The sequence below is a fragment of the Pituophis catenifer genome, unplaced genomic scaffold, assembly GCF_029215685.1.
Source record: "Pituophis catenifer annectens isolate HBS135680 unplaced genomic scaffold, rPitCat1.0.hap2 SCAF_8, whole genome shotgun sequence".
NCBI lineage: Eukaryota > Metazoa > Chordata > Lepidosauria > Squamata > Colubridae > Pituophis > Pituophis catenifer.
In genome coordinates, this window is record NW_027256888.1 from 59,990,163 (window position 1) to 59,998,456 (window position 8,294).

General features: G+C 37.1%; 1 protein-coding gene across 1 annotated transcript in view; it reads right to left on the bottom strand.

The window, feature by feature from the left end:
* RPL34 (ribosomal protein L34) overlaps window positions 1-8,081 on the bottom strand; it is a 62,273-nt gene extending 54,192 nt beyond the window's left edge. The window contains exon 1 of the mRNA XM_070948451.1: window positions 8,078-8,081. The gene's annotated coding sequence lies outside the window, so the exon portion shown is untranslated. The remainder of the gene's footprint in view (window positions 1-8,077) is intronic.
* Window positions 8,082-8,294: the final 213 nt, after the last annotated feature.

An 8,294-nucleotide genomic window follows, 5' to 3' on the forward strand; every position in this document is an offset into this window, starting at 1 on the left:
TTTATATTTTCATGCATGTTTTTGAGCATTAAAATTATTTCTTCATTTGCTTCTATTATCCCCTGTAGATCCATTTTGTAACAATTTAATAAAGATTATTCAGTATACTTCTTTGGTTCCAATGTCTCAATATTTAAAAACTCCAATTTAATAAAATTCAACCAATCCCATAGTTATGCCTCCCAAACTCCTAAATCTATAATCTTTAAAAAAAAATTAATGGTTTACAGCCTTGTGATTTTTTCCAGTTACATATCTTCCCAATTGTCCAAATTTTAAAGTCTTACTTTTCTTCTTTTCTCTTTTCTTCTATCACCTTTCTTCTTTTGTCTCGTAGAATGTTCTGTCAAATAGCCTTAATAATCCAAATCCAAATTAATCCACTAGGTTCCTCCAATCTTTCAAATCCATAATCCAACAGCCATGAACTGAATTTTCTAAAGAGGCAGAATGACAAGATCAGACAATGCATGGAGTGTCATCATTCTAACTTTTAATTAAAAGTTAATTAAATTTTAATTAATTTAAATTAATTGAATTTAAGTCAAATATGATATAATTTTGTTATTCTGCCCTCAGCAATTTATTTATTTATTTATAATATTCCACCTTTATTATTTTTATAAATAACTCAAGGTAGTGAACATAATCTAACATACCTTCCTCCTTCTATTTTCCCCACAACAACAACCCTGTGAGGTGAGTTGGGCTGAAAGGGAGAGTGACTGACCCATGGTCACTTTTATGGCTAAGGTAGGATTTGAATTCATGGTCTCCCACTTTCTAGCCTAAATGCAGCCATGTGAGCTGTCGTGGGTGCACCTAGGTACACCCACATTACACCAATTCTCCGCGAGCTGCACTGGTTCCCTATTGGTCTCCGGTCATAATTCAAGGGGTTGGTTATTACCTTTAAAGCCCTACATGGCTCAGGACCAGGTTATCTTCGAGACCGCCTTCTGCCGCATAGCTCCCAGTGACCGGTAAGATCCCACAGAGTTGGTTTCCTCCAGGTCCCGTCAGCTAAACAATGTCGGCTGGCAGGCCCGCGGGGGAGGACCTTTTCTGTGGCTGCCCCAGCTCTCTGGAACCAGTTATCTCCTGAGGTCCGGACCATCCCCACCCTATTGGCCTTCCGAAAAGCAGTGAAGACCTGGCTTTTCCGGCAGGCCTGGGGCCGTTGATCTCGCTCTTGTGATCTGGTGAGATCCAGCCATGAATGATGTGAATGAGTTTTTAATGTTTTTAATTTTTCAATGTCTTTTTATAATGATTTTTTAAATGTATTGTGAGCCGGCCTGAGTCTTCGGAGAGGGGTGGCATATAAATTTAATTAATTAAATTAAATTAAATTAAACTAATGCCTTAACCAGACCAAACTGACTCTCTTTTTTATCTTGACCCCAAAGCTGTTTTGGAAGACAGTTCCCAGCATGCCAGTCAGAAGTCAAGTGGGACTGTTGACATGAAAGGTGAAATATATCCTATATTATTTGTGAAATTAGGTCATTATGAGCCTACCCATTCAAAATATTCTGAATTACTGCAGGGTTGTGCCAAACATTCAAAGAAAGCAGTTCACAAAATATGTTAGCAAGAACAAAGCAGTCCTCTTCAAGGTGTTAATGCATTCATATTATTTAAGTTTCAATTGTTCCACAATATGTATGCATGCAAAAAACCCACATCTGCTGTTGCCTACCAGGAAGTGAGATGGCATTTCATGCAATAAAAGTAAAAACAACAGGGGGAAGCTTTAAAAGCATTATATGAGTCTTGGAAAAGACATGACTGTTTTAATGCTTCAAACAGATGTGCTTTATTCATGCTAAAGCACCTTGCAAAGTATCTCTTTACACAGCCCTAACAGTCACACACACTGTCAAACCTCAAATAGGCCAATACTTTGAATTCTGCTACAGACAAAGCAGAGGTCCCATTAGTGAATTTCAGAGAGATTTTGTCCTGAACAAAATTACATTCTCTATAGAGATGCTCTTGGTTTGAAGGTGACATGTAAGCAACATCCAGTTGTAGTTGGATCAGAATTAATATGGGCAAGTCAACTCCTCATGAGATTCTTGTCAATCAGGCAGCTAAGGAAAGATAGACTACTTGCTGGATGGCTTAAGATCTTTTATTCTGAAAATAGATCATATGATGTTGCGTGGAGCCCTAGGGCTACAAGCTGTCTAACTCAACCATAATATTTCTGGATAGCATTGTGAGCGTATTTAGGAGTCCAGCAGTCCAATAGCATTTCACCATCTGCTTAGGTTGCCAGCCAGCTGCAGCTCTTTCTGAGATCTCATGTTAAAATGATCTTTGCCCTGGCAACATCCCGATTAGACTACAGTATTGCAATGAATTGTACAGGGGTCTGCCTTTGAAGATGCCTTTGAACCTTGATTTAGTAGAAAACACAGCTGCCAAGATACTAGCTGGGACCAGCTAAAGGGAAACTACCTTAGTGGCTGCTGATCCATTTCCAACCACACTTCAAAGTACTGGCAATTACCTTTAAAGCCCTAAATGGGCTTGAGACTGAATCCTTCCTATCCTCTGATGTGAAGTACCTGATGATGGGGAAGACATTTTTTTTTCTCAATATCCCATGTGAGGAGTGCCTTCTATTTGGTGCCAAATCAGAAGGAATACTTTGCCAATGAAAGACCTCCTTGTTTGTCTGGGCCTTCCACAACTTAGCAACATTTAAATAAATAAATAAAAGTAAGAGTGGTTGTGTATGATTATATAGTCTCTCTGTCCTGATCACAAGGCAATATTTATGGAGTTGGAACACTATGAAAATAATGTATTACATTGATGGGAGTTAGGCTTCTTTGGTGTTTGCCAAAGAAATCCGAACCTGGAATAAACATTTGTGGCACAAAGGGCCTTAATCTGAATCTCTTTTAAAGTGTTTTAGAAAGTCATATTTTCCCAGCTTGCCTTTTCTTAAGTTGTTTCTGGCTCTGCTGTCATGCTATGGAACTCCTTTACTAGCTTATATTCCTTCTAGAACAGAGGTCTCCAACCTTCGCAACTTTAAGACTTGTGGACTTTGCTGGCTGAGGAAGTCTGGGAGTTGAAGTCCACAAGTCTTAAAGTTGCCAAGGTTGGAGACCGCTGTTCTAGAGTGCCATCAGCTGATTTCTGGTTGTTAAACTGAACAATATATTCTTAAATATTTTCTTTTGTGAGCTGCCTTGAAAGGTTCAATCAGGGTATAAAACAATAGGAGAAATAAATAAAATAAATGCATGCAAAACTGGGCATAAAAAAATAGGCAAAATAGTAGCCAAATATTCAAATGAATAGGAAGGTGAAGTAAAAAAAAAAGATATTTATACAAACTCATGCTCAAATTAGGGATGAATATCCCTAATTTGAGCATGCAGATGGCAGCACCTAGAAGATTTTTTTTAAAAAAATATAACTTAACTGGATTTAAACCTTGCTTGTTGTTGTATGGCAATCCACTTGGCACTCACTACCCGAAAAGCAAAAATACAGTTTGGAAAAAGTCAATGGCAAACCATTTATTTAAATTAACAAGAAATAACATGTAGATATCCATGTAGGTAATGTTTTGATTGAACAAGGATCAAGTTGATAAGCAGGATGCCTATGAAGTGAACTCTTGACCATCTAATTAGGAAATCCTGTAAGGCAAGCACCTAGTCCAGCCTTGCTCAGCTAGGACCTCTCCAGATAATTATTGCTCAACTAGGACCTCTCCAGATAATCCAGTCCCCATGGCCTTTAGACATAATAGCTAATAGCTGACAGAAGACTGGGGAACATCTGAGGGCACCAGACTGTGGAAGGTGGTTTAATATAACAATATCCTGGCAATTTCCACTAGATGGCACTGAATAATGAGCTTAATTTATAAATTAAATAGGTGTGTGTGCCAGGGCAAGGGGGAGGGAGGCTAGTAAAAAAGTATGTAGGAATAAATTACTTCACTTGTTCCTTTGTCCCAAAGGACTTCTTCTGAAATGTTTAACAAGAGCACAAGGAGGTTAGAAGACAAGGCTATTAGTGGAGCTATCCTTTTACTAAAATGGAAACAAAGCTCTGAATATAAGATTATCCTGATACGTCTTTATTAATAACATGTTATTTGAAACACAAATAGATTAAAGAAAACTAATTTGCCCCTTTAACCCTAGAAGTGCTAAACTCTATTATTTTCTTTAAAGCCTATTATACTTACACTGATGATAGGATCAAATTACCTCTGGTCTCTGACAGTTTTACTGATGCTCATTCATGGATCTCTGCTGTCCTATTTCTAATATGTACGGTTTTAAAAAAAATAGTTGTATCATTGCAGTAGTAGAAAAGCATCTTCTTGCAAACAAAAGGGCCTTTTTTGACTCATTTTAAGTCTCCAGAACTATTTCAGAACATGGGATGAGGGGATGAGTTGAAGAAGGTAAGAAAAGCAAAGGCTCATTTAGAAAAAGTTTGATGATCAAAACTAGGCATTTCAAGTCAACCATGAAGTACACTGGTTAATTTTAAATCAACTACTGGGCTGGTTTGTACCCAACCCATGGCTTGCTTCGCAGTGGCTTTTATAAACTGTGATGTGGAGTTTTATAAAACAAAATGGATGAGTTCGCACAATATACTAATCTCATGCCAAAGAAACTACTTTATGATTTAGCACAATACCCAACTAATCTCTCTGTTATTGTATGTGTACTATCACAAACTTCCCCACAAAGTGGTATAGGAATGTCATATACACCCTTTCCCACACAAATATGAATTCATAAATGTACTTTGTTGAAATATACTATTTATAAATTGATTTTTATCCTCAAATATTTATTTGACTTAACGAATTATGAAATAAGAACTGTGAAATCAGAAGGTGAATTATGACCTATCCTAGGCCAAGAAACATCAAAAAGGGAATTTACAGTCTAAAGTGCTTGACTGTCTTAAATGTTAACAGGAATACCTATTAAAAGAGTTTCACATCTGTTTGGAGAAAATGAAAAATTATATAACTGGCAATTATATTTATTGTACAAATGTAAATACAAAAATAATGGGATAGTTCATTTTTTGTTTTCAAAGCTATATATAATTCTAGTCATTCTTTTGGCAGCAGCAATAGTATCAATTTAAACAAAAGATTAGATCTACTCAGTGTCTTTAAAATTAATTATATCTACTGATTATGTCAAGTGCAATTGGGTAAAGAAGCAAATGGGAATCCAGCAAAGAAAATTAATTGTTGTTTCTTTCTTTATAGGGACAATATATCTATATTACACACATAGTTATAATATATATCTATATCTCTATATATCTATATCTCTATATATCTATATATATCTATATATATCTCTATCTATCTATCTATCTATCTATCTATCTATCTATCTATCTATCTATCTATAATAACCAGATTAGTTTAATAGTTAAGGCACCATGCTAGAAACCAGGAGACGGTGAGTTCTAGTCCCACTTTAGACATGAAAGCCAGCTGGGTGACTTTGGACCACCCATTCTTTCTCAGCCCAACTCACATCCCAGTGTTATTTTTGTGGGTAAAGGGAGAAAGAAGGAGTATTAGGTATATTCATTGACTTGAGTTATTTATAAGAATAATAAAGGAAGGGGAAAAAAACTCTTAAAAATATCTGTCAGATAAATATAACAGCTGAGTTGATAAGTCACCCAGATTTACTGTATAACAAAATGACCGGCTAATAAATTTTACAAATAAATTTATTAATGGGATTTACATCACATTTTTTCCATTAGATGCTGTTCAAAGTCACTTACTATATTATATATATTAATTTCCAATCAAAATTTGGAAGATGGAGGAGACAACATTATGATCAACATTATGTTGATAGAGGTATAAAATGAGAGCCTGTTTGGTGTATTGGTTAAATAGAACTTGGGAGACTATGACTACATTTCAATAAAGTACATTTATGAGACTATGCTTTCTAGTCTCACCTTAGCACCCAACCATCTGGATGATCTTGGGCCAATCCCTCTGTCTTAGACTAGGAACAAGATAATGGAAAACTATAGTATTTCTGAAATTTTGCTTTAAAAAACCCTGCAGTCACCAGGAGTCAAACAGTCAACACAAAAACAAAGGACAGGCTTCAGTTCCAATGGTACATCTTCCCTCTGGCAGATTTTGACACATACTTTCCCATGGACAGGTAATTTCTAGCCAGAATTTCCATTTGGAGGATTCCTGGGATAGGTGGTTGAGATGTCACAGCCAGCTTCTATCCCAGTCATGTGTAACTGCCGAATTTACATACGCATGAATGACTATGCTCCTTGTTTAAATGTGACCCCCTAAAACAAAAGGGAAGATCTGAAATCAGCATAAAGAAAGTATGTTGTTCAAAACTTGCGGGGCCGCCTACTACCACCAATAGCCTCCCACCAGCCGGTACGCTTTCATAGAGAGGGGCTCCTCCGGGTGCTGTTGGCCAAACAATGTCGACTGGCGGCCCCCAGGGGGAGAGCCTTCTCTGTGGGGGCACCTACTATCTGGAACGAGCTCCTCCCAGAGATACGGAGGATCCCGGATCTGCACACCTTCCGCCGCGCTCTAAAGACCTTTCTATTTCACCAGGCGGGCCTGGCCTAACTTTCTCCCTCTTTTTAAACAATTTTAATATTTTAATATTTTTAATATCTTTAATCCTCAAAGTTTAAATTTGTTTTAAATTGATTGTGGTTTTAATCTGTCTGGGCCAAACTATTTAATTCGATTTTATTTCTGCTTTTTAAATTTTGTATGTATGTATTTTATTGTTGGCTGTTCACCGCCCTGAGTCCTTCGGGAGTAGGGCGGTATACAAATCAAATAAAAGTAAAGTAAAAGTAAATCACTGAATAGATATTTCAATAGATTACTTTGGGATGCATGCTCTAGATAAAACAGTGCTGTGTTTCAGGTACTTTATTTTTGCACATGGCCATATTTGAGGAATTAAGAGCTAAAACTGGTGCATCAATTTCTATAAGGATGGAACTAGATACTTAGATCTTTATTGGATTTTCTTCTGAATGCTAATAACACAAGGGAATGAATCAGAGCAGACCCATGGCCTTAGGGAAAAAATAGTTTGTCTAAACATTTACCCCATGCTGGCTTCCCAATTTAAACCAATCTCATGTCTAACAACAGTTTCTCATCTCCAAAACTTTTAACTACCTTGCTGAAATGATAGAAATTTGCATTTCCATGCTGACTAGACTGGAGGCATCCCATCTCTGCAGTCTGTCTGTCTGAAGATTCTCAGCGGTGATTTTTTTCTATTCGCCTCTATGGCATTTCTGGTTATCCACGGTCATTCTTAAATATAAGTTGATTTATATTCCTTTTCTCAAGTTGTTGGCCCTGCAGGTACTCCATGTTTTTCTTTATAGAGCAATACACATCCTGGGATAGTATTTAACTGAACAGTATATGCAGGTTCTTTTTAATGCTGATGGAGTTGGAAGGGGGAAAGGTCAGCATCCCCGTGCCAGAGTTGTTAGCTGTTCCATTTTATTTCTGTCCTAGCTGAGATTTCAGACTTTCTTTCCTTTCAAACAGCCTAAATAAATAGAATTGGGATTTGACAGATCAGTGTGGCTCATAAAGCAAATCCTGATGTAAAAAAGAAAAGCTGCATCGTTTGCAAAAGCCTCTCTCAACATCCTTGTCTCTTGCAAGCATTTCCTTTTGAATGATGCCTCCAAACGGTACTTAACCTCTATAAACTCCCTTTGACTGCTGAAAAACTCTCTCCATTTAAGGGTTGTATCACTCATATCTCAGCATTACACAGAAACCTCCTGTGAAGAAGAGCAATTCAGAACACTGGTACAAAAGTGGAACACGCAAAGGCAGGTTCAGCCACCTTTTGCTCACTGAAGATACCAGGTTAAGACCCAAGGAAATCTCATTTAAAAAGAGACAATAACAGATATATATATATAAAAAATAAATAAAAAAGATACAATGATCAGAAATGAGGAGGCGATAAGCCACCTGAGAAAGCCAAGGGAAATCATCAAAACCATTAAAAAGCGAAAGTTAGAATATTTTGGACATGTGATGCGCCACCCGGAATACTTCACTTAATTTTCCAGGGAAAGATTGAAGGCAAATGAGGTCCAGGCAGAAGAACATCATGGCTTCAAAATCTAAGGAAGTGGTTTGGACAAAACCTACAGCAGCAATTTTTCGTGCGGCTGTTGATAAAAATAGGATCGCCAACATAATCACCAGCATCCGATGATGG